Source organism: Limulus polyphemus, unplaced genomic scaffold (assembly GCF_000517525.1).
Source record: "Limulus polyphemus unplaced genomic scaffold, Limulus_polyphemus-2.1.2 Scaffold1089, whole genome shotgun sequence".
Classification (NCBI taxonomy): domain Eukaryota; kingdom Metazoa; phylum Arthropoda; class Merostomata; order Xiphosura; family Limulidae; genus Limulus; species Limulus polyphemus.
In genome coordinates this window covers 96,276-102,469 of record NW_013666699.1, presented here as the reverse complement: position 1 = coordinate 102,469, position 6,194 = coordinate 96,276, and the positions used below count along the sequence as shown (strand labels likewise).

The 6,194-nt window shown below is 32.6% G+C and overlaps 1 protein-coding gene across 1 annotated transcript in view; it reads right to left on the bottom strand.

Moving 5' to 3' along the window:
* The window catches only part of LOC106462074 (histone-lysine N-methyltransferase KMT5B-B-like), a 47,946-nt gene extending 41,979 nt beyond the window's left edge, over nucleotides 1-5,967 (bottom strand). Inside the window, exons 1-2 of the mRNA XM_022389210.1 lie at nucleotides 5,868-5,967; nucleotides 4,768-4,824 (exon numbers count right to left, since the gene is read on the bottom strand). The gene's annotated coding sequence lies outside the window, so the exon portion shown is untranslated. The remainder of the gene's footprint in view (nucleotides 1-4,767; nucleotides 4,825-5,867) is intronic.
* Nucleotides 5,968-6,194: the final 227 nt, after the last annotated feature.

Sequence of the window (6,194 nt, the reverse complement as noted above, 5' to 3'; positions counted from 1 at the left end):
TAAAGGAAGCAACTTTTCATGTCCTAAGATAACCTTTCATTAATCATGAATTAACATAACCTCGTCCAGGGGATGGGTACTCCAGCTAGTTTTACCAGAAATTACCACTTCATAGCTTAGAAAGTCAAGGTAAAAACTGCCTTTGGTTTCACAAACACTTGCATTTTATCCGTTACTTCTAGCCATAATTAATAAGAAGTTGATTTTTTTTTCTTCTGTTGCCATTCATTCAAGCAGATTAGTTGTTTAGGCATCAACTCATCATAATTAGCCAGAGAGTGTATGCCATTATCTTCCCCTTCACTGGCTAAGTCACGGTATTTTCGTCATCACTTCAATTTCAATTTAGTTTTTCAACACCTAATTATGTGCACCAAAAGTCCACTGAAGCTCATAGTTTGATAGATTAAGCTGTTATAGCACAAAATAATCTTCTGTACAGCCAGATCTGAGAGAGGCTTACATGCTTGGTTTCTATACCAGAACTATACCCAATCTTCTCTCTCTCTCTCAAACTGATGTTTTCCACTACTTTATCAAAAGTTCGTGTCTGTCTCATAAATATACACGACTGTGAATTTTAAGTTTAAGATAGTTTCCTTAGCAAAAATAAAGATTGACACTCCATACTACATGGGAGACCTTGAGGCTACGTGTATGAAGACACCCATCTATGACTTGATGATAGGCAATATATCAGCCAGTAGAAATTTGGAGGAACCAGACAGAAATAGACTTATGAGGCATCTGCAGTCACCACAAGAACTCAAGAAAAGAAGAGCAAGCAAGATAACAAGCCCCTGCAAGTATCAAAACCCAACATCTGGAATGTAGGTCTACAGGAACTGAAGGAAGCATAGAAGAAAGATTCTTCATTGCACAAACTTTGGGAGAGTACCCGGGAGAAAGTCGAGCACAAAAAAAGGAGGAAATGGACTTACAGATTAGAGGACGGGAAGGGAGTGCTGTACTGGATCTATCAAGACAGTTATACTGGGGAAGTTAAACAGATCATAGTATCAACAGAATACTGGACTCAAGTGATGAAGTTGGCTCATGAATTGATTGTGGGAGGACACCTAGGAGCAAAGAGGACAGCAGACAGAATCATCAGCAATTTCAATTGGCTGGGGTCAGCGGAAATAGAAAAGATTATGCAGGTAATGTGACATCTGCCGAAGGACAATACCTAGAGGGAAGGTAACCAAGGTAACCGCTGTGAACTTGATCAGACCACTTGCAATCAATTATATAGATTAATCTAGTTATCACCCAGCTCTTATTGATCAAGCATGACAATTGTGAAATGTTTTTGTTCTTTGAAGCATAAATAATTTATAATAAATAATGTACAACTGTTTTTTTTAATGTCTTTTTATCTCTAAGGAGGGTATTTAGTAATTGATTTAATATTTTGTATAAATATTTATTACAGAACTTCATGAATTTTCATCTGACTGTATAATCATATTGTGAGCATGTGTTACATTAAGTATTATAAATATGTGTAATCAGCTCTATTCCTAAAATGTATTATTAAACAGACAAGACCACAGTAAATTGGTAGAGTTAATCACATTTATCTAGAAACTGGTAATACTTCTGATACAATTGGATGTCATAAAACTCAAATAATATGAATTGATCATAAAACTTGATTAGTAATAAATATAATTGATATTTGTTTTTAATTACAAGTAACCGTGTCTTCCCAACTTGAGGTCAGGAAAAATTTCAATACCTTTACAAATATGCTGAAGAGAACCTCATCCCTCAATGTGCTACGAGTATGTGTATGACCACTACACACAAGAAACCAACACACAGTCTAACATTTTGAAGCTTTACACATCGAACTAAGCTAAATTCGTTTGTCATGAAAATTCCACTTTTGACTTTAAAGTAAGTACCTAATCACTCTTAAACAGTTATTAATATTTCTGATACTTACAAAATTATCCTAAATTGCTGAAACTAAAGTTTAACATTGCATTACTAATACTATTGGGTCATCCACTATTCAGAGGTTATGAAGAATTCAAGAAAAGATATTTGATTGTTTTCAAAAAAGTGAAGTCAGAGTTTTCAGGTATTGTGATGAATTAGTTCATTATGTTGTGGTCTTTCCTGTTAAACCTTCTACAAATAAGAAACAGTAACACTTTATTTTTCTTCTAATTACCTACCATAACCAAGGCACATTATTGAGAAATTATTCAAGATCTTGTTTTTGTCATCTTACGCCTTTTAATGAATATGGGAACATTGACAGGGAAATAGATTTGAACGAAGAAGTTTCGTAAAGAGCCTGAATGGTAGTGTTAACGATTTTTTAACTGAAAAAATAAGCAAACAAACAAACAATCTCAGAGTTTTAGTTGTATATAGATAGGTTCTTCAAGATCTTGTTTTTATCATCTTACGCCTTTTAATGAAGATGGGAACATTGACAAGGAAATAATATAATAACCAATGCTCTGCGAGAAGTTTTCATTTATTAACTTTTGTTATTGTTCTCGACTTGATTTTTATTTTATTACTTCGTCTCTATAGTTACTATTTGCAAATAGTCAGTAATATTGTAAGCCCATTTTATTGTTGTTTTTTCTACGTGCCTTTATAACACATTTTCATCTCATCATTTAATTTCTGTTGTGCATATATCGTTGTATAGAAGATCTTTTAAAGTGATTATCAGGTGGAAAACGAATAGATAGATAGATAAACCAATATGAGGTGCCATCTAGTATACCTAAATTCTTCGAGAAATTTTCATAAAAGTGACCCGAAAGAATGGGCTAACTCGGTAACCTTGTGGCCCGATTTTAACGAAACTTGTTTTATTCTCTTTCTATTCTCATTTCATTACAAATATGGTGCTATTGTGTGCCGTTTTTGCTGTATTTAATGACAGACAAGCACACACACAAACAATCTCAGTAGCAATAAGTACTATAGTATTAGGGTTGAATTTTCGGGAAGTTGACTGTGACTGTGGAGCAAATGGCCTATTTCTACCTTTTTGTAAAAAAATATATTCATATTTTCTATAGAAAAGCAAAATTTAAAAAATCTAGAAAATAAATAATTATAATGATATTTCTGAACCCACAAGCATATCAAATTCTTAAGACACCCAACATTCCATTGGTATAAGCCATATAAGCAAAGTCATTTATTTTTAAAGCATATCAGCCATCATGAGATATGTCATCTTGTGCAGTCTCAAAGCAGTGTTTTGTCAGGCATAAAGTTTTTACGATATGTTTCATCTTTCAGTTTTATTCCATTATTTCTATACCTGAACTAGAAACTAGCTCAGAAACTTTTATTTCATTAAGTCTGTTTCTTTGAGCGTTATTTAAATATTCTATCAATAAAACAAATTAGATCTACTTTTTATGTTATATGGATATTTTGTTCTCTAAATGTCTTTCTAGGACGTGCTGCTATCTGTCAAACATGTAAGGAATTTAGGTACGTAAATCATTGTCTATATGATATTAAATTTATATACTTACACGTGTACCATCCATTTTATCATACAAAACACGTTCAATCACGTTTGTAACTCTTTCTTCTGCTTACCACTGCTGTTAATATCTTTCTATGTCTCATCTCAACCCAGTGGTCCATTCTGTTGACTATTTCCTGTACTTCAAAAGGTTCTTTGCACTACAGGGTGAGTTTTGTTTGTTCTTTTTTGTGAGTAGCAGAGCTAAAATCTTCTGTCCAACCTTTAAACATTGATTTACCGCCTTTTTGTCATAGAAGTGCTTCTGACTGCTTTGAGCTGCATACAAACTCTCTCGAGTGAGTTGAAAAGTCTCCTCCAGTCGGTTTCTGAGGTCTAACACATACTGATATGTGTTCCTCACTTCCGACTTTTCTTCTGTCTACAGTTTTTCAATATCTGCATCAGACCTCATATTGTTCTTCCGTACAGTAGCTCAAAGGGTGAAAATTCTGTACTTGCTTGTGGGACTTCTTGATAAGCAAACAATACTGTCTGCAGGTACCTGTCTCAGTCATATGGTCTTTTCTGTCACATCTTCTTCAGCATGCTCTTTAAGACTATTGTCTCTCTCACAAAGTCTGTTACATCTAGAGTTGTATGGAGTGGTAAAGAGCTGCCTAGTACTGATGAGTCTGCACACTTCTTGCATCAGTTCTAAGGTAAACTGAGCCCCTCTCTCACTCACTACTTCTTTTGGGAAGTTTACTCTGCAGAACACTCCAAAAAAGGGCTTATGCTACTCTCTCTGTCTCTATCTTTGGCAGTGCTATGGCTTCTGGGTAATGTATTGCATAGATCACTACTGACAGCATGTATCAGTTGTCCTTGTCAGATACAGGTTACCTATGAGCATTGATTAGTATTAAACAAAATAATCAATGTCACAAAAATAATTAATTAAAATTAGTGTTTCCATTCATTACTATTTTAAATACAACTTTCCACGTCTCATGAGAATAACCAATTAATGAGCCTGACAATAAAAAACTCCACTGATCACCCAGCACTATAATCAACTATCTATTCACATAAATCAGGAGATTCCAGAGGTTCTGCTCTTCCCCCAACAGGATGATACTCTAGATCTGCTGGGGGGACTTGGTGGCTCCCAGAAGACACCCTACATATTGAGTACTTCTAAAATAAATAAAATTTATTTTCAATTGATAGCCCTGTATCTTAGCAAGAATGTTCATTTTATTTCATAAATCTATTTACACCTCATATCAACTTCTTAAACAAGTCATTACCTTAATTTATCTAGTGTCCAACACCTTCAGCACATTTCAGTGAATCCAAGTTTTAACCTTAAAGGAGAAAAAAAAAACATGTTTTGACTACCTTTCTTAATGATAAAAAAATGTACTGAGCAATAAGCAAAGGTTTCCTAGTAAATGTTTGTTTTTAAATGTACTAAAATGCTGTAAAAAGTACATTCAAGGCAAGCAAAAAGTGAAAAAATAATTTTTTTCGATTTCCTGCAATTCTATAACAAGTAGTTTTGTGCCCAACTGTTTGTAGAACTACTGATTCCAACATTAAAAGAATCAAACCTTTTTGTTTTTATATTAGAAACATTTTGATATGGCTGTGTGTAAATGCATGATAAAAATAATTTAAATGGTTGCGAACACAAGTAACAGTTTTAGGAAAGTTATATGTCAATATTTTCTCACTTCATTAAATACTAAAGTTATAGATATTGTATCTTAATAGTAATACAATTGATTACACTGTAATGTTTTAAGGATTTGGATTTAATATCTTCATAAAAACAATAGTGGCCAGATTTTAATTACAATTTACAGTACCATTACCACTAGTCACTATAAAATGAATCTTCAGTGCTCATACCAGTTTGTTTTAATGGTAATACTAATACCCTTTCTTTATGAATTAGTTTTAAGATAGGATTGGTTTAGCAATTATTACCATTTCAAATGTATTTATTATAATTGATTAATTTAGCTAAGCAGTTAAAACTTAAAATGTTACTGAGGTTAATCATCTGTAAACAATTTAGCAAGGTGTTACTTAGGCCTAATTTGTTCGTGTTAGGCATAGTTTTTTTTATGGATTGATCTAAGCCTAAAACTAGTCATTTCTTTTTTTAATTTTATACAAAACACTGGGTTCTTTAACTTTAAGCATATGAAAAAGTTAACCAAAGAGAAAAACACGACCGTAATTACGTGAAGCATTTAATGACTTATTGTTATTAAACGTTTCGGAATCTTCAATTTCAAAACGTTTAGAAAATGCTTCATAAAATTATGTGTTTTTCTTTATTATTAAATTACGTTTTCCGAAAAAGAATCGATCAGTATAACTAACCAAGTTCAAATCATACTTTTTTGTACACTTAAAATACATAATCCTAAGCCTACTTAATCACATTAATTGTAATGACTCATATTCAAATAATATTTGATCCAAACTATAGTATACTAGTAGCAGTACTAGTATATGGAGTTTCGTGAACAACGAATAGTCGGAATACTAATACTTAGCCTATTGAGCCCTAAAGTAACTTAGTTTTCTAAAATTCTAAGCATTACTTACAAAAGTTATAATGATACATGGGTTTAGAAGTTACGTACACATTTTTTTATTTAAAAATTACGATACACTTGTTTGACTGAGTTAGGTTTAACTTAAAAAGCTTACCACACTTTGC